The sequence below is a fragment of the Protopterus annectens genome, chromosome 5.part1 (assembly GCF_019279795.1).
Source record: "Protopterus annectens isolate FY-2018-M chromosome 5.part1, PAN1.0, whole genome shotgun sequence".
NCBI lineage: Eukaryota > Metazoa > Chordata > Ceratodontiformes > Protopteridae > Protopterus > Protopterus annectens.
In genome coordinates, this window is record NC_056736.1 from 618,392,513 (window position 1) to 618,414,335 (window position 21,823).

A 21,823-nucleotide genomic window follows, 5' to 3' on the forward strand; every position below is an offset into this window, starting at 1 on the left:
AGGCCTGGATGTAAAACAGTGCATACTGCCTATTGTGATATGGCCTAGGGTTTTAACACAATCACACATGCTGGTTTCATTAAGGATAAAATCAAAACTGGGGATTAAACCTTACTTTAGTTAATAGGTAAACAAATGGCTTACTGACAGAACACATCTTATGAAAGCTGGCTAATCAACCTGTACCAATAGAGCTGTCAACATTGGAAAACCCCAGGGATTTGTGATAGGTCCTTCCCTGTTTGAATTGTATTTCTCAACATTTCAGGCTAAGGTGTATGGCCTTTGCCTTACCAAGTTTGCTGATTGCATATTGTGTGCAATTGAGTCCATCAATGATGATAACATAGTACAGGAGGAGCTAACACACACACAACTGAATAGTGACAAAGGCGCATGATCTACAACTAAATGCAGAAATGTGTGTTTGTAATGTTGTCCATCTGAAAAGTGGAGTTCCATGTTAATAACAACATTGACAACAGTCCTGCTATGCAGAAATCCAGTGATCCAAGCACTGGGAACACATTTAGATAGTAATCGGAACTTTAACCATCAACTGTCTACACTGCTATTGAAAGCCTAGGTTGTGACCATCATAAGTCACACCATCATACTGATACAGTAGGATTGTATGACAGCACTGTAGTTAAATCTCACTACAGCACTAATACAGTATAATGTTCTTTTTTCATGTACCTTACCAGACACATGTAGCAGCTGGAGAGACCACAGGGTTTTCTCAGTAAGATAACAGAGGGCCTACACACCATGACATGATGTGTGTGGATAGATTGAAAGCCATGTCACTGTAAACTTCATTGTATAGGATGAAGTGACTTCTGCCTGGCCCCCAGGCTAGTCTCCAACCCTTTGCTGGTGGGAGTACTGCATATCAAAAATTATGATATTACTGATGATATCAGCAGTGTCTGTTGAGGCGAAGATGACAGTGTCTCACATGCTGGTACAAAACACTCTCTGTAATGTCAAACAACAGCACACACACACACACACACACACACACACACACACACACACACACACACACACACTTGATTGCAGTGAGAATATAATCCCTACTGATCTAAGGTACACAGACTACAGAACACAGTACTTGATGCAAGCACCACAGCTCAAGTCTGACTTGGAGTGTGTCAGACAACACTTTATAGCTGATGACATCAGCAGTGTCTGTTGTGGAGAAGATAAAAGTGTCCCACATGCCGGTGTAAAATGCTCTCTGTAATGTCAAGCAACAGCTCACACATGTGCGCAAACACACACACACACACACACACACACACACACACACACACACACACACACACACACTTGACTGCAGTAAGAATAACCCCCTATCTAACTACACAGATTACAGAGCACTGTACAATATGCAAGCACCACTGCTCAAGTCTGACTTGGAGTGCATCAGACAGCACTTTATAGCTGATAACATCAGCAGTGTCTGTTGAGAAAAAGATAACCGTGTCCCACATGCTGGTGTAAAATGCCCTCTGTAATGTCAAGCAACAGCTCACACACACACACACACTGTCGACTGCAGTGAGTATAGAGGCCATACTTATCTAAGTACATAGACTAAAGAACACAGCACATTACACAAGCACAACAGCACAAGTCTGGTTTATACATGAGTGCAGGTGAACTTATAGTAGATGGCATCAGCAGGTCATGTGGGAGAGAAGAGGTTGGAAGGCCTGTATGAAATGGATGTGTAGCCATGAGCAGGTATCAAAATACTGGCAGTCCATGTAATTGGAAAAGTAACTGTAGGATACACACATCTGCTCTACTGTCTACACACACACACACACACACACACACACACACACACACACACACACACACACACACACACACAGTCAGCTGCAATGAGAACAGAATCCCTATCTAAGTACACAGACTACAGAACACAGTACATAATGCAAGTGCCACAGCTCAAGTCTGATTTATACAGGAGTACAGGTGAACTTATAGTAGATGGCATCAGCAAGCCATGTGGAAGACAAGAGGTTAGGATGCCTGTATGAAATGGATGTGTAGGCATGAGGAAGTATGAAAAAATTGGCAATCCATGTAATTGTAGAAGTAACGGTAGGATACACACATCTGCTGTGCTGTCTAGACACACACACACACACACACACACACACACACACACACACACACACACACACACTTGACTGCAGTGAGAATAGAACCCCTACCTAAGTACACAGACTACAGATCGCAGTACATTATGCAAGCACCATGGCACAAGTCTGATTTATACAAGAGTGCAGGTGAATTTATAGTAGATGACATCAGCAGGCCATGTGGTTGACAACAGGTTGTGAGGCCTGCATAGGCACATAGAGTCTCAGGATTATATGAGGCTACTAGTATAATAGCACTAGCATCTTTAGAAGCCTATCTGTGTAAAAACACAAGTACCATTATTGAGCATAGTTGGATGGTAATTTTTAGCAGACTGTATTTGTGAGTTGCACCAACTGACTCTGTCCATGTGGGGACGTAGTTGCTAGCCCTGAGGTGACTTTACAGTCACCCATCCAGAAGTCAAGGTTGTGCTTGAACATGGTCATTGAGAAGCACTGCTTCACATGCAGTGTGAGCCTATTACAAGGAGTGTGAATCATTGTGGGATATATCTGCCTCCTCAGCATGGTTTCTTTATATCACAGACTAGGTTGAGAGCCCTGGGACAGGCAAATTATACCTGTACCATTTGAATTGCAGAACTCTATCATTTACAGAAAGGCAGGGTCTGAGACTGCTTTGCAGGACAGTCATAGGTCACCTCTCAGCAGCCTGCATGATACCGAGTACAGTGACAGGTATGTCAGTCTTTCCATGTATGTCATGTTTGAAAGCCTGGGAGTCTCCCAGGCACAACCCTGTGTTCTCCAATTGCTGCAGAGTCTGGTGAGGTACAGAGAGATGTGAGCATTGTACTCCATTATTGGTGTGATAAGGGTAGAGCACAGCAGAAGTATGACTACCCTGGTATTGGATGTGATGTCCATATGTATGATATGCACAATGCAGATTGTGTGTGTGTGTCACCAGTATGGGCACATAGAGAGGGAAGTGTAGATTGCTATCAACATGAATTCACAAGTCTCACAACACTGTGTTTGAGCTTAGAGTGGTGCTATGTATATTATAATTAGCAGGGGTACTTCATTGACAAAGGTGAAAAAGAGTCATTGTATGCTTAACGTTCAGTTCATGAGTTTGTCTCCAATCACCAGTCTGTGTCAGCTTCTACTATAGTATGCTACGATCACTGGAGGACTCTATATGATTGAGTCCAGCTAACAATTATCTGTAAACTTGGTAAACCACAGGCCATTTACTGTTGCCTGTGCTTCAGGGAAGTACTTCTCAAACAGTTGAGGGTCCTGCACAGATCCCTGTGGTATGCCACTGGTGAGTGTGCTAGTGCTGGAGGTGCTGTCCCCAACTTTGAGTGTATGTGTTCTGTCATTGAGTCAGTTAGCTATCCATCTAGTGCTGTATGGCCTAATTCCCAGATGGGAGATCTTCACTATGAGACATGAATGGGGGATAGTGTCAAAGGCCTTGGATAACTCAACACAAGTGGTATGTCCTGCTATCCCTCACCCGGGTCTTTGTGGTTAATATCCAAGCAGCCCACAAGTGTCAATAAGAAAGATCTACCCCTGACAAAACCAAAATGGGTAGGGTCAAGTGTGTTGAAGGTCACCTATGTCCCTGTGGATATGGTCTATGTGAATTCCTGAACTAATCTTGCAGATAAGGCATATGGGTTGATAGTTGTAGTTATGCATGTTACCAGATTGATGTGCATTGCATAGCATTGTATAGCACACAACATTTGATATTACATTTTGTAGTGTAGTTGACATAAGTGTGGAAAAAATACTGAGACCCTAGGGTTGCAGTGCTTGGAAGGGTCCAAACACATGGATGTAATGTAAATATGTGACACACTTTCAGCTAGAGCCCTCAGTTTGTAATGTTTCCACATGTAATTTCATGTCATACACAGGAAATGGACAGTAAATAGCAGTAATACAGCATAATATCTACATTTCCACAGTGTGGCAAGCAATGGGTTTGTGCAATGGTTAGCAAAGTATATATACATGCAAGATACACATGTTTGAGCATAGGTCAGCAGTGCGCAAATGCGAGCTGCATTACTAAAGCATGACAGTTAGTATTGAGTCTATGAAATGCACCTGCTGCTTAACTGAATCTGTGGAAGCACGTGTTAATGCACCACTAAATTATTTTTTTTGTGGGCCAGATGTATCTAATACTTTAAAATACTTTTCATTACAGAGTGATAATGCAATGACATGAATTGTTTATATGAGATGTGTTGCTGTGTGTTGGCATAGTGCATCAGGGTTAAGTGGCATTGAGTGGAGATAACTGCAGCATTTTGCCTCCGCATACTGTTGCTGTGCATTGGTGCTTAATGTGCACCTCCTCACAAACATGGAGCCTAAAAAGTGAAGGGATCTGTTGCTTTTTCTGCTACTTATGTTTGTTTTGTGTGATTCTATTTTTTGACCAGATTAAAGGTATTGAAATGGGGTAGATAAGAAAGTGGTGAAATGGGGGGCAAGCAGGGGGAAGAGCAAAGTCTGACAGTACTGAGTCTCTGAAATATACTTGCTACTTAACTGACTCTGTGGAAGCACATATTAATGCAGTTAATGCAGTGCAGATTCCTTTTGGGCCCAGATAGTACTGGGTTTGAATACAACTGTGTGTAGTACTTTAAACTAGTTTCACATTACTATTGTTGCACATTGGTGCAGGATGCATACCATCGCACAGTAATGCATTAAAGAAAAGAAAATACATGGGGAAGATAGGACAGTGGTAAAATGGGGAGCAAGCAGGGGAAAGAACAAATAGAAAACAGGGCAGGAATGTGTAGGAGGGTGGTAGGAAAGAACTATAGGTATCCATTTCTATAACAGTAAAATGAACATATGTGCAAAATATTAACTGAATTTAGACTGTCACCTCAAGAGAGAGGGATGATCACAACACAGTCATGCTGTATAGCCAACTGGAAGGAATCAAGTGTGTCAAGAAGACACGTGCACAATGGAGAGTTATGTATGGGATATTTTATTTTTTTTGAGAGAGAGAGAGAGAGAGAGAGAGAGAGGAATGTTGGGAAAGGGACATAGGTATGTCTGGGTCCAGTGAGTTGGTAAGGCAGGAAGCAATTGGAGACAGACAAGACAAACAAGACAAGAGACATGGATGGTGATGGACATAAAAGGTTGGGGGACACCATGATTTGGCTGAGAGGGGGACATCCTGAACCCATGGTCATCGAGCTGAGTGATAGTGAGAATCACATCCTCACCCACTGGACTGTCATCACTGTCACCTCACTCTGCCACTGGCTGGAGTACTTGACATCTCCTACTACTGCTACTGCATAAATTGAGGTACAGCAGGCTCTCCAGCTGGCATAGGCATGCAACAGTACAGTGCACAACCCTACACAGCATCTCTGCTATCTTGGTGTCGGTAATGAAATCAGCATCTCTGCTACTGCTCCCAAAGGGTACTCTAGGACTGGCCTCTGGGACAGCACTACCAAATGGGACAGGTAGTACAGGTGCAACAGAGGTGGTGCTGCCAGGTTTGTTCGCAGATGTGCTGGGCAACAATGCTAAAGTCAGTCAAGGGGGGTAGGTGGATCCTGTGGGGCTGGCCTACTCCATTGGCTGTGGTTCATTTTGTGATGTGGTACACATGGAAGGCATGGACACATTTTGATGATACATTATAAACTGCACCAAAAATATAAAAATAAAATAAAAGAGAGATAAGGGTTGGAGTGAGAGAAAAAGAGATTGGATTAGTACCTTCATATGTGACATACAATGTAGTAATACAATTATTTGACTCTAATATCTTAGACTACCACCTCTTAACAGACAACTTTTACTTTTAAGACTACCAGCTCCTAACATATGCATACTATACTACAGATTGCAGCAAGTATTCCTTCACATGTGCATATATTGCACATATGCCTGTTCCAATTATACAGATTACAGTTTACAGCAGGGCATTTGCACCACTGATATAGAGCTTTTAATCTAAACCTTTATGTTACACATAATTGAAGAATTAACAGTATTGTATAGTTGGGAAGTGTAGTCTTTGAGCCTACAACCTCTTGCTAAAGTATAATATTGCACTGTTGGTTTGTGCGACAGATTAATGCATGCATACTTGCTTTAACAGTTGAGATATGCATGCTCAATTTGATACAACTCTATACAATACCAAAAAAGCTATCTTTAACTTTTAATGCTACAATAACACTAGTCTTCTACTGCATACATACCACATGCTTCTCTCATCCTTATCGATCTAGCCCCATGGGTTCTTACATTGGCCTCCTGGTCCATGGCAGCTGTGGAAAAAGCAGAATGAAACAAAATACCATTATGAATATCAGTCTTGCCTATATTCAGTTTTTAAGTCTTACAAGTATTCTCTGTAGTTGATACTTACACCATTGTTGGATGTGTGCAGTCCTTAATTCGTTGACCCAAGCATCAAGGGTACCCCTTTTCCTCCACTTAAGGTCATTATAGTGATGCCTACATTGGTCGCCAATGTGCGGGATACTGGTGGCACTGATTACAGCACTGGCCAAACTCTTCCAAGCTTCAGACTTATACTGTGAGCCAGAATAGTCCCTGAGCAGAAGCCTGGCACTATGGTGTTTAACTAGGAGTCAGATAAAAATCTTGGACTCCTGTACACCCCATCTCTATGCCCTAAATCTGACATGTTCTCCAGAAATGCCTGCCATATCTACTATGGATCAAGAGCAATGGAGAGTGATGGTTTCCTGCAAATTCCAGTCATCACATTTACTGGGAGTGTGTACACCATTTGAAAATGTTGCACTCCACTTACTATCCCGCAAACATAGTACTCAGCAGTGCGCATTTCCAAGCACCATATTTGAGCAATGGCAAGCAGAGGGCAACAGTAGCAAGTAAAGCAGATTCAAGGTTATTGGATGTACAGGCAGTTGTGTATGTGTGTTAGACAAATCTGAAGATCATGGCAGTTCAGATAGCAGAAGAATACTTACAGGAATATAGTACACAATATACCCACAGTCATAGATTTGAGAATAAATGGAATAATACATAGATAAATTAATACATAACTGACACAATACTAGTGTCTCAGCCCTAATGCAAATAACTAATATCATTTACACCATGTCAAGTGTTATAAGTGAGAGTCACTATGATGGGAAGTAAAGCAACAGTAAAAGTATATGGAATAAGCTGTATTTGAACTGAGGACCACGTTCATGACAGTCCTACACTTACACCTATTACCACAAGAAGGTTGAGAAAACACTTGTCTATGCTGCAGTTCATTGCTGAAAACTGCAGTGTTACAACAGTAAAATAAATGTTGCACACCTTTTACTAGAACCCAAGACCATCTGTACTCTAGCCCTACACTTAACATCTGCTGCCACAAGACTAGTTACAAGACATTCACTATTATAAGAATCATTCTTAAAGTCTTGCTGTTAACTGCAGCATGACATTGTTTATCGGATTTGCTTAATTCCCAATAGTATTAACTGAATGCACCCATTTTCTGTTTTTGGCTATTTGGGTCCTGTCTGCTTCATGGGTAGTCCAGTGGTCTATTTTGCACACTGCTGCACTTTGCACAAATGAGATTGGCATAGCAAACCAGACATTCATTTTTCTTCATCTCCCATGCTTGCACTAAGTAACATATCATGCATACTCTGGCCAATAAAAAAAAAGAAAACAAGAAAGAAAAGGGAGAGGTAGTTGAAATGAGGAAAAGCAACCTATGACATACACACTAGAACATATTAGTACACATGAGATATTTGTACATAGGTCTAGAGTTGAACACTCACTCCAATGCACATTCACAGGAGGAGTGCCTTATCCCTCTTTGCCACACAAACAGCTTTGCAGCAAGGAACTTAATATGCACACAACCGACTGCAAAAGCATCGGCAGTGATATGAGACCATACAAGTATTTTTTCTACATTTAGTAGTTTTGGATGTAGTGCACCAAGTGATCACAGAACTTGTCATGATTATTGCTTGCAAATATACTGCTCTGTCTTAAATTTCTGTGCTTGTTGGCCATTCTTCCTGTATCTGAGCAGTAATCTGACACATGCCATATGTAAGCCATTCTATATCATTGGTCTTAAAATGTGTGAGGATATTAAGTGGAAATAATATCATATGCAGTTGCCAAAAAATGAAGGGCAGGTTAGATGTGAAGGAACACAACCTGTGGCTTGTGTGCTGCTTACTTACATTTCCAACCTTATATTTAAAACTTTGTAGGTGTGACCTGACACACCAACTGAAAGTATGGCAACCTGCAAGTGCTGTTGTGTTTTTCTTCTCCCAAACACTAATCTGTCACAGCTGCAATCCATTAAAACCAAACACTGAGGGAGTGGCTGCACTATGTTTACATCTCTACATGGATCCAATTTTTGGAGTTCAGTAATTCTAATGATTTCACACCTCATTTGCATCTTCACCATGCTGACAGCCCTGAATCTCCACCATATAAAAAGGCAATCATGTAGCTAGGCAAACTGATGGTGAGGAGACTTGTTTATGTGGAGAAGAGTGAAGAAATTATATTACTTTGTGATATATCTGCACAGAGGAGTATTGAACTTCAGAAGGTATGCTTACATTTATTCAGCTACACACTGCATATGCTGTAATGCATTTAAGACAATTCTGAAGTAAAGGATTTTACACTTTTATCTGCATGCATTACTTAGAAGTGTACGGATGGCATGGACATGTTTGCCAAGCCATATCAGAGGTATACATGATTGCCAATACATGAAAATGGAATGTGTTGTGATAAATATGTACAAATGTTTCAGGGACAGTTCCATTGATAAAAGCTTTAGCATTTAAAAGATGGTTTGTTAACAAAATGTGTTATTTTCCTTTTCTTTTTGGGGAGCAAAGATGAGTTACTGTTACGGCACAAACAAGGAGAGACTGTTCTTTTGCAGGTGGGAGAGCAAACGTGGGTTACTGTTATGGCACAAACAAGGATAGACTGTTTTTTTGTGGGTGGGGGATCAAAGGTGAGTTATTGTTATGGCCCAAACAAGGAAAGACTTCTTTTGTGGGTGGGGAGAAAAGTGTTCTTTTGTGGGTGGGAGGGAGCAAAGGTAAGTTACTCTTATGGCACAGACAAGGATAGACTGTTCTTTTGTCAGTGGGGAGAGCAAAAGTGAGTTATTGTTATGGCACAAACAAGGATATGTTGCTCTATTAGTGTGATACAAGAATATGTCACTCATTCCTATTACACAGTACACTCCAGGTTCAAGACTTACCTTGCTAATGCAGGAGTTGACATGATTCTGCCTGTGTAGACCACTTTCTGTGACTGCATTCCAAAAGTTTTGGAATACATAGGACAAACCAGCATGGAGTCTACAAGGATGCTTTTTATCTTATTGAATAGCTCCACCATGTTGGATTGGTTGATTATCATGCAATTCGGCTGCTTATGCTGTAATTAGCATACTTCGGTGTTTACCTGGTTTGCATAGGGGTGCGTACTTCTAAATGGAGATTACCGAATCCAAAACTTTCTGCACCCATGTCCACATCAATCCATGATGCACACATGGTGAAAAAAGAGTGTATAGACTTCATTGAATTCTGAGGATCATCTACCATATGCTTATTATTCCATTGTTTATTCATAAACTAATTGTGTTTGCCACCATACCTCTCAACTGCCCAGATTTTCACAGAATGTCCAGATTTTCCGCTCATATTTTTTGGTCTGCTCCAAATAAAATTTGTGGTTTTCTGTATTCCTGGGGCAAATCAGTGAGGAGAATTCTCTAAAAATAAGCACTTGAGTTTCAGACTTCATATCCTTCTGAAAATGCATGATAACACAAGACCTTTTATTCTAGAAACTTTCTAAGCTTATAAGAGAAATATTTAAAAAAATGTCCCTATTTCTGAGGCTTTGTACCCCCATTATTTTTTACTTTGTCCAGATTTTTCGTGTTAAGATTTTGAGAGGGATGTTTTGCTTTTTATATTTGCATTAATCACCTTTATATACATTTGTGAAATTTACATGTATGTAGGAGTTGTGTGTCAGTTCAGTTTAAATATTTCTGTAACATTTTACTTGTGATTTGATCACTTGATGGCCTAGGTTCTGGCTGAAAATGGGCTTCAGGCTACCTCACCCACCCATTTAGCAACTGTGGAAAATAAATAAATAAATAAAATATTACTTTAGTTAGATTCTACTACCCAGCTTATTTTTATAAAAGATTAACATTGTCAGTTTGACTATGACCAGCTAGTGATGGGATGGTAAGTCAGAAAAGTGAGAGAGGAACTTGAAAGCTATGGCAATCAAGGCAAAAAAAAGTATTAAAATAAATGCATATCACACATTTATATCCATTTTTGGTTACTTGTATAGTTTACAATGCTCATTTTTTTCCAGCAACTCTCACTGAAAATATGTTAATAGCTGAGTACTAAAAATCAGCTATAAAAGAAAGAAAGAATGAAACAAGTTACAGATGCTAGTACCAGTAATAAAGTTTATTTGTAGTGTTGCTGGGTACCATCTTCTCGACAAATTGAAAAGTTCCACACTATTGAAAGCTAAAAGAAAGATTTATGGGACAGAGGAGAAGGATTATAATCAGAAGATAGAAGAGCTTCAGATCTTCACATTTGAGACAAAACATAACAACTGGCTTTATGTCGAAGAGAACCTTTTAATATCGGGATAGGTCTGCAATGGTCTGAAAACCAATTGCCTAGTACTTAAGATTAACCTACAAACATGACACTGAGGCACAGGATCATGTCCGGGACACAAAAAAGGTGATTCTGAACAGAAAGGGCAGAGAGGGGGCACAGTCAGCTGACTGCAAGGAGTAAATATTCTCTGTATCTCAGAAATTACTTTTTCACTAAGAAAGTTGTAGCCCATGGAATGGTTAACTGGAAAGGTTGGTGCATAGAAAATCCATAGAAGCATTTAAGAGACCATAGGACAATTGGAAAAAAGGTAAGGGGGGAAGTTAGAGATGGAGGAGTAGAATATTAAATGCATTTAAAAAGGCACACTAAACAGGCTTGTTGTCATTTTCTGCCATTTATCAAATATATATCTAGAAGGATATCAGAATACTGCTGCTGCTTCTCCTGTTTGAGGATCAGGGGATGGGAGGTTGGCATAATGATTAAGGTGCTTACCTTACAGACACAAGGTGCAGGGTTTGATTCTCACATGGGGTAATTGGCTAGGCTTATAATGGCTCACAAAGGCAGCTAGCCTAGTACTAATCTGTGAACCTATGAATCTATTAGCTGTGGTGGTCTGAGCACCTAGCCTCTCATGTTTGGTGAAGTAGGCCTGATCTTCAGGAAGCAGGCCCTAGAGCAGAGCTAAGAAATATTCTAGATATTACATCTCTCAGCTTGCCTGATAGTACCTTGATACTACAAGAGACTCATGATATTTTTTCTTGGTTAGGAAAGTATGCTTTGTTCTGCTTAATTTATAACCACTAGGACCCTTACAAGGATAAGCAGTTTAGAAAATGGATGAGTGGATAGAAGGATGATTAAATCAATAAAGGTAGTTCTTTTCTAGAAAAAAATATCTAGGTTAGCTAGTCCCTCATGCAAACACACACACACACACACACACACACACACACACACATATACATATATATATATATATATATATATATATATATATATATATATATATATGCATTACAGGAGAACCCTGGCCAAAAACTTAAAAATATATATTTTTCTGCATAATTTGAACTTTCCTGCATTATGAATGCCTCTGTATCACTTTAGGTGGTTATTATTATTATTAGTATCATTATTATGATGATCATTATTATTATTTTAATTCATTATAGCTAAATAGGCTGAAAGGGGGTTGCCAGGCTGTGTGATTTTGCTCTGTAGTTAAGGCTTTTGCCCCCAATGTCATTTTACAGGGATAGAGAGAAATGTCTGTGATGAGCGAATTATTTAGTATGGTTGTCTCTGTCTCTTTCTCTCTTTCTCCATCAGCTTACAGCAATACTGTTATTACCTACTTTTGACTATCAGAATTCACTTTATATTTTTCATTACTTTGCTTCCTTTCATTTTTATTAGTGACCTTATCTGATACAGCATGTTAACTCATTAACAGCAAGTGTAAGATATTTGTGTTAAGTTATTAATCTAAATATTAATAGGACACATATTTATGGCTTGGCATAAAATAAATCACACTTTCTTGCTTACTGACCTCACTACTGGGGTTAGCAGATATTCTTTGTCTATGTGCTGAGCTGTCATATGAAATGATATTTCACCAGGCTACTTTGTAGACACAGTCTGAGATATTTACATAAAATGTGCAAATTTGCATAAATATCATTATGTAAATTTGTCCCTTTGATAAATTTTCTAGCATTAAGAAATATTTTAACTGGAATCATAAAGTACTATCTACTCTGTATTGATCAAGTTTTTAGCAGGACCTATTAATATGTCATATATGTATGCTTTGTCTCTCACACACCCACACACACACGCGCAGACACACACACACACACACACACACACACACACACACACACACACACACACACACACACACACACACACACACACACACACGCTTGGAAAAAGGAAAACTCCATGTAAAAGTCAATTTCTTTCAAAGACGTAATTTTCCATCCCTGTAGTTCAAGACCAAAATGTTCCATATACAGAAAAACTGCCATTTAATAATTATTCCATTTGTTTTGCGCTTCAACATTTTTTTGTTTGACCTTTTGTAAAACCTTGCATTTGCTTTCCCATGTTTGTCTCATCATCTGTTAAATCATAAAGGCAAAAAGAGACACAGTAATTAGGTAAGGTCATTGATTCTAACTAAACAACAATTAAAAAACAATGGTCCTTAAACAAGGGTATTTAAATGTACCGTATTAGTTACAAATTACCAGCATGACAGTACAGTTAAAAAGTGTAGCCTAGAGCTACAGTTGAGACTGAACAAAAGCAAGTTTCACATCTAGTTTTCAGATGTAAATGGACAGGAAAACTCCACTCACATGCTTGTTTTAGTCCTTCCCTTTAGTCAAACCCTAAGAGTGCTAGAAAGAAGAAGAAATGTAAGTTTCACTTTACATAGTAAATACTCTTTCAGAAATGTCTTTGCTGAATACTTTTATAGAAACAAGTTAATTTTGTTCTAGCGTTGGATCCTAAGAGAGGCTTCATTAACTGATATAAACTATAGAATGACATCACACTTAAATGGGATACAGTCGCAAGGCATTCCTCATCTGCTTCCACTTAATAAATTATACTCCAGCATTTGTCTAGCTATAGATTCTGCTTGTATTATATAATTAACAGTTCCCTTATTTTCCACAATATCAAGTAATATATTCATCCTAAAACCAATATTAAGGTAATAAATATTTGGTGTTCATGCACAGGACTTTAATAAGCTATAATTAAGAAATCCAGTTCACTATGAATGCATTTTAAGTGCTGTTTCTGTTCTTCAGCTTCTTTGCTTTCTAAGCAAAATGGCTTTGAGTGGTAATATTTTAATTTCACCAACTTGCTGCATTTATAAGTTGACAAACAATGTTTTGAGCACTGTGAATTTCTTGTCAAGTGCTTCCAGTCCATTTGCCCTGTGTGTGCTTGGGATCACTCTGCTTCCTTGCCCTACCCCCAATTCTCACCCTCCCTCACTATATCTAAACATATACTATCCTAACTCGACCCACAACCAATCCAGCAGCCACTAACATAGTTTATTCTGTTTACAGCCCTCCCACTACCACTGTCTCTTTCCACCTTTACACCCACTATCTTCATTCCTTTTCTCTCTCTCACATAAACTAGTCATACCTCTATTCTCTCTCTCTACCTAATTTCTACCCCTCCTCCTATTCCTCTCACTGTAGATAACACTATTTACTCATTTTCATATGTCATAACTTGTTCACACCTAACTACAGCTACTCATCAGACCAACATCTATTGATCTGGCTCTTTCTAACACATCTAATATACTCTTACCTCTTACTCACCAATTTTAAAATATTCTCAACCTTTTCCTCACCCATTTTAAAATATTCTGATCCCCTCTACTGATTCTTCTACTACTCACTCTGAATGTACAACGTACGTCCTGCTATATTACCAAACAACTTGTATTCTCTCACCAATCCTCACACCTCTCTCAACAATGCCAAGACCTTTTTAATCTACATGCACTTGCCATAACTACAACTTGTGTTAAACCAGAAATAAAAGAAAATTAAATTATACCACATGGTATAACATACACAAGGTTAACAGAAAATATAAACAAGGAGGTGGAATAGCAATTGTTTATAAAAACAATATTGAGGTAGACCTTCTCAACATTAATATCCCCAAAAAAGAAATGCAGAAGTCATTCTCACAACACTCAAAATAAATAACAAAAATCTATCAACGTAACAGGAATCTACATTCCTTCAGTAAATCACATAACAACAGTAGAGGATTTCTTTCATTGGATATGTGAAAACATTCACAAATAAATTATCATAATGCATGACATCAGCACAGATTGGTGCACATGCAACTCAGATACCCCCTTAAACTGATATGGTTTCTCTCAATTAATCTAATGCACAGCCTAAATAGAATAAACAAACAAAAAACACAAACATCTATTCAAGACTGAATATTAACCAATAAAACCTCTAACAGCAATCTCTCTGGTTGCCTCTGACACCGTATTAGTGGCCATCTCCCAACCTACCTGTTGAGACAATGACTGTGTCATGGCTCTCAACCTTTTAGCACAAAAACTCTGCACAACCCCCAAAATAATGGGGGACAAATCCTCAAAAATATGGACACATTTTATATATTGCTCTTATAAACTTAGAAAGCTGCTAGAATAAAAAGTATTGTGTTACCATACCTTTTTTGAAGGATATGAAGTCTGAAATTCAAATGCCTGTTATTATTTAGTAAATTTAATCCTCACTACCTACACAAGGGTGTGATATGTCATAGGATCATGGAATCATAGGAGATTACTTGGCTATCGACCCAGAGGCCATTTCAAGCCTAGTCATTTCATCCCGATGTAATACCACAGAAATGTTAGTTACCTCTCAACTGTACAGATTTTTGCAGGATGTCCAGATATTTGGCTCATATTTATGGGCTGTTCCTCATAAAATCTGTGGTTTTCCGGCAAATCACTGGGATGATCTGAGGACTGAAGTTAATAAATAATGACATACATTTGAGTTTCAGACTTCAAATCCTTCAGAAAATGTATGCTAAATCAAATTCTGTTAGAATAGCAACTTTCTAAGCTTATAAGATTAATATTTAAAACATGTCCCTATTTTTGGGCCATTGTCCCCCCATTTTGTCAGTATTTGTCTAGATTTCTTGCACTAAGAGGTTGAGAGATATGTTAGTTAATACCAAAGATTGCATTTAGTAATGACTGACCATGTTCAGGAGGGTTTGGAGCACAAATCCCAGTAAGAATTTACAGTGCCCCATCCGGTCATCCAGGTTCCTTTTGAACAGTGTCATAGAGGTGCTCTGTTTCACATGAATAGGCAGACTATTCCAAAGACACATCAGTTTCTGGGAGATGAATCTGTCCTTCCCCAGCATATCCTATTCAAGTTGCAGGCCATATTTAGGTCCCTGGAATGGGTGGCCCTAGTCCCATTTGATTTATGGATATGCATTAAGTTCATTAGGTTTGGGTCTGAGATTGCTCTGTAAGCAAGGCATAAGTCTCCCCTAAGAAGTCTATATTATACAGAGTAAAGTGACAGGGAATCTAGTAGGTCTGTGTACAGCACATGCTGGAGTCCCTTGATCTTTTTTGCCAGAGACCTCTGAGGTCTCTCCAATTGCTGCAGGTGAATTTTACGGCACATGCCGAATGGGACATTATACTAAATTATTGGCTGGATTAGTGCCGAGTATAGAGAGGTTATAACCTCTTTTTCTTTCAAGGTGAAGGCTTTACTAATCAAGTGTGCTACTTAGAAAGCCTTCCTTACCACTGTAGACATATGGTGGTCAAAGTGAAGGTCGCCGTCAACTTGTGAACCCAGGTCCCTTACCACTGCATGGGTACTTAGGGTATTGCTGTTGATTTGATATTGTGAAAGGACATTGTTTGTCTCAAAGGGAATAATGATGCATTTCTTTGCATTCATTTTGAGACTGTGGCTAAGACACCAGTTGTTGGTCTGCATAAGACCCACCTGGATTATACTGAAATAATTTGGGCATTCAATAATTGCATCCAGTTTGCAGTCATCTGCAATCTTAATCAGCCACAATCCCCTGACCTGAACTTCTGAGAAGTATAAACCAGACAGAAGGGGGCCCAGCATTGACACCTGTGGCACCCCACTGGTAACAGGTCTGTCGGTTGATGTGGATTGACCCACTTTGATAGTGTGTATCTGGTTTGTGAACCAGTTAGCTACCCATCTTACAATGAAGGGGTTTTACATTCAGTTTTCTATGTTTATTGGTAATGCCTAAGTGTGTGATTGTGTCAAAAGCTTTTGCCAAGTTGAGGTATGCTGGGTGCACAGATTTGCCCTCATCAGTTTCCCTGGTCACATTTTTGAAAAAATCCACAAGATTTAGCAGGCAGGATCTGCCCTTGATGAAGCTGAATGGGTAGGATTCAGGGTTTGGATGTCACCTATATCTTTATTTATGAGGTCCATAATGATACATTCCATGGTCTTACAGAAGAGGCTGTTCACGCTTATGGGTCTGTTGTTAAGTCACCTTTCTGAAGGGGTATAACTGTTGCTGTTATCCATTCTGCTGGAACAACGCCTGTAGTTAGACTGTGATTGAAAAGGGTACATAATTGGGATGCTAGTTCATATATTAGCCTGTTTAGAAGACAGTCTAGAATGTCATCTGTTCTCACAGAGGCTGTGTTTTTTTGCCTTGGGCAAGGCTTTGATGACCTGTTCTTCAGATATGTAGGGTGGAGGGGGGGCATTTGGGGCAAAGTTTGTGATAGGTTTGAAGGGGATAGGGGGCTGAAATTTTTGCCAAACCACTCCACTAGCTTTGTGGCAGTGTGTGAGATTAAGCTGATCACTACTTCTGTACATGCTTGGATCCTACCTTTTAGGCTATGTACATAGCTGCAAAAGGCCTTATGGTTGTCCTTGGCTGTGCTTGATAAGTTTTTCTCAAAGAGGCAATTAGAAGATTTAACAAGTTTTCTTACTTGCCTCTTGAGACTGAGGAGGGTGCTTTTCCATTGTTGGGGTCTTGTCTTTGTTATCATGGACAGCAACATTTTGCATTTATTGTAAAGTTTGTTGGTACTGGATGTCCCCCATGGCAGCTTATTTTTACTTGGGGCTCTGACTTTGACTCTTTCTGGTACAGCCAAGTCTATACAGGTATGCAAGTGATTGTAAAGAACTTCAGTGTAAGCTTTGAGCTAGTTACCACTTCCAGCAGGTGGTGGGGCTCGGAATGCATTTATACCTTCACTTAGGAGGGTATACTTTGTCTTGGTGAAGTTATTTAGACTGATTTCGCCCTTTGTGAGTTCTGGTGTTAGTGTCAGATTGATGGTGACTGATTTCTGGTCAGATTTAACTAATAAGGGTCTGACAGTTGCAGTAGTGCAGCCGTCTGACATGTTAGTGAGGACCAGATCTAGTATGTTTGTTCCTCTTGCTGGGGTATGAACAATTTGTTCCAAGGGAATTTGAGTTAACAAAGTTAAGGAACTTTTGCACTAGCAGGCTAGGGCTAGGGGTCTATATTGAATGTCTGAACATTCAAAATTTTGAGTCTCATATAGTCAACACCATATGATCGGATTTTTGAATGTTCTAATGTTGTAATGGCGATCTCTGTACAGCACGGAATTGGAGGATTTCCCTTTTCTACACTGTAGTGCAATATTGAAGTTGGTATATTTAAAGAGCAGGGATAGTGAGAGGTGCAGGGGGGCTTGCCCCCCTGTTTAGAGTATTCAGGTAGGTGTTTTGTGTAGTTTATTTTTTTTTTATTAAATATTCGGTCTTTTGAAAGTTTGATCATATGGTGTCGACTATATGGTAGTCGAACTTTCAAATGTTCGATTATCTAATGTAGACCCTAGGGCTAGTGTAGGTTTCCCAGCTGATGGTGGGATAATTGAAATCCCCATAACCAGAGTGTTTGGTAATATTTGGATTTTCTCCAGTTTGATCAAATAGGCTTCATATGCATCATGACCCAAGGAGGTGGATCTATAACTGGCTATGACTTGAATGGCATCTTATCCACCATAACCTGAACTTGGAGTAACTCCATGGAGTTTTCCAGTCTAACTAGACAGGAGGTGAATTTATCTCCAATACAGATAGAAACACCACGTCCTTTAATTCTCATATGTTCATTTTGCGACCTGAAGGTGCGGAAGACATTGTAGCCTTGCAAGGCCTGAGTACTCTCTTAGGCCTTGAACCAGGTTTTTGTTACTGCACAGACATCTGCATCTTTCAGTGCTAGAAGTGCTTCCAAGTTGTACAGTTTTTGGTTTAAGCTCCTAGCCTTTAGCAGCATGACCCTTATTTTGTTGTGATTGGCAAATTTCAAGTGAGTAAGTTTGTTTTCGAGACCTTGCCTAAAAAAGGCACAATGGGGGAAGCAAGAGCCTTTGCCAGCAGCCAAAAGCCTAGAGGTGCCAGGTGCAAACCATCATTTGCAAAGCAGAGAGGTTTGCTGACCATGGTTTCCTAGGCTGACAGGAACTGGATCCCCTTTAAATGACACCAAAAACTAAGTCAATTATTGAAATCAATCATTTTTTTGTTTATGCTGTGGCATCTTTCTAGGAGAGGGTAGTATGCTGATCAAGGCTAGGGACATACCTGCCTGAAACATGTAATCAGAGAGCTCATTCATGTCTGTCTTTATATTGTCCAGTGAGGTATGTTTCAGGTCATTCACTCCCACATGAACTATGAGAGTCATAATGGTACTCATTGCTGAGAGACCTGAGTGCATCTGATGAAAACTGGCACTGGACAGGCAGCTGACTGTGACTTTTTCCTTGTCCAATCTGGTGAGTGGGACATCCATGTATCTCACTAATGAGTCTCCGATGACTAAAAAATTTGTTTTTGAGTGTTACGCCTCACGGGATCGGTAGGTAAGACACTGGTGTTACTATATGTCATGGGTGCTGTGGGCACTGTGTTAGTTCATAGGTTCATAGGTTCATAGGCAGGTACTAGGGTATCTGCCCAAGGGCATTTACAAGCCTAGCCAGAGTGTGTCGGCTTTCGCTGCCCCATTGATTAATTAACTGATCCTCTGTCAAGCAGAGCCAATGAAGTGATCCCCGGGGTGTATAGGTTCATAGGTAGGTACTAGACTATCTGCCCGAGGGCATTTACAAGCCTAGCCAGAGTGTGTCGGCTTTCGAAAAGACAGACGTGGTTTATTTGCCTCTGCTATGTTGACAGGTTACTACATAGGTTCATAGATTAGTACTAAGCTAACTGCCCTTGTGAGCCATTTTAAGCCTAGCCAATTATCCCTTGTGAGACTCAAACCCTGCACCTTCGGTTTGTAAGGCAAACACCTTAACCATTAGGCCACCCTCCTATTTGTAGCTGTAGCAGTCTTGTGGTTTGGAGGTCTCTGATGTCTCCATAGTTTTTTGAGAGAGCCACCACATATGTTAATTTTTGTGTTGGATGCATACTATGTGTATGAGTAGTGTTACTATGAGCATGTGTAGTAGTAGATGGGTTGATAACCTCTTCTGTGTTACTGTTTTGAGTGTGGGAGAGCATGGATTTGAGATTCCTGGTGTAGATACATCTCTCACACTCTGTACTAGAGTGAGTTATTATTAGAGGATTGTCAGTGTATATGAGGCAATTGCTACACTGCCTCAAGAGACCCAAGTCAACAAGAGTGGCCCAATTGTCCATAATATCATAAAGCTACTTTGAAGACTTCTGATACTAGAGGGTTTTTTCAGGATCAATCAAGGAGGACCTCTGTCGATGGTTATTTCTACCTGTTTTTATTTTGTAATTTAATAGGTTTCAGCTCACTAGCAGTACTTCTTGGACTGGGAAAGTACTAAGGATGAGGGATACACTGATGTGCTACAGCTGTAACTAAGGGAAAAACTGTTGAATTTATCTGTCTGGCTATAGCACACAATTGCACGGCAGTGAGTGTTGCTGCGCTATGCGCAAACAAAAAGAAACCTGCTCAAATGCAAGGCTTAAATACTAGAAGCTAAAAACTTGAAAAAAAAAATAATGTTAAAAAGGTTCAAAGGGACCAATGATGATGCTTATTTCAAGCCCTAGACCAACCACCCTTCACTAGACAGGTTCTAATCAGCACAATCCTCTCAGTAGAGTGCAAAAAAGCCCCTTACAATCCAAGATGGCCTGGAAAATGTGCTCAGAACAAACAGCCACTACAAGCAGACCCAGATACAGCAAATCTGTATATGGACTATGCTACATCTACTAGCTACCCTAGTTTCAGCGGGAACCAATAGAGAATGTTAAACACAGCAGAAACATAGCAGTAAGACACTAAAAATGTTTAAAACAGCAGAACATTAGTAAGGAGGTTCTAAAGAATGGTTTAAGCAGCTAACAAATCAGTTATTATAACACTGCCTGGCAGGAAAACCAGAACAAGCAGACCAAATTGTTTTGCAACAATGAAAAACACCAACAAATACTTAACAGTGAAAATAGCAAAAAGAGTTTCGTAAACAGTACATCAACAAGCGATGGGAAACACAATCCTATCCTCTTGGCAGGAGGCCATGAGAGTACGGTAATGAACAATGTCTTTTCATCAGTTTCTAACAGCAATTACATACCCGGAACAGCAGGAGGCCATGAGAGTACGGTAATGAACAATGTCTTTCCATCAGTTTCTAACAGCAATTACATACCCAGAACAGTGAATGTACAAACAGACAAACCGAGCAGGTCAGTCCTATTGCCTCACAAGTGTCTCTCAGCCAGAGAGTGGCAACAGAAACGTGTAGCCACTGGGGCTAACCTTGCTGTGACCTTTTTGCCTCATACCTAAACAACAGATGCAGCAGTTACTTTGCCCTCATCCTTCCACAGGGACAGTCAACTAGAGATGCTCTAGTCCACAAATGGTCTCTGTCTCTCCTCTACGCTTTCCCACCAATTACATTCCTGACAAATATTCATTTAAAAAGCCATGAGGTGCAAGACCAGGGTGATCCTCATTGTTCTTTCTGCCCTTGGCAAGTTTGGTTTCCCTTCCTTTAGCTTCATTTAATAAATCCACCTTGAGTGCTGGATCTCAATCTGGATCTTCTGACTCACTCATCTAGGATAACTCTACTGGATCTATAAACTCTAAAATTAACAGCATGGTTTCTCCAAATTTAATGATAGCCAGAGATGACATTATTTTCTCCAGTGGTTCACATTATTAGTTCTTCACAATAAAGTCCACCAAAAAGATTTATAAATGTAAATGGAGAAGATTTTTTTACCTGGGCCTCATCAAAAAGACTGGACCCTTTTTCCACTCCTCTCCCATTAATATGGGATTTTCTTTCAGAACTTTTTCACC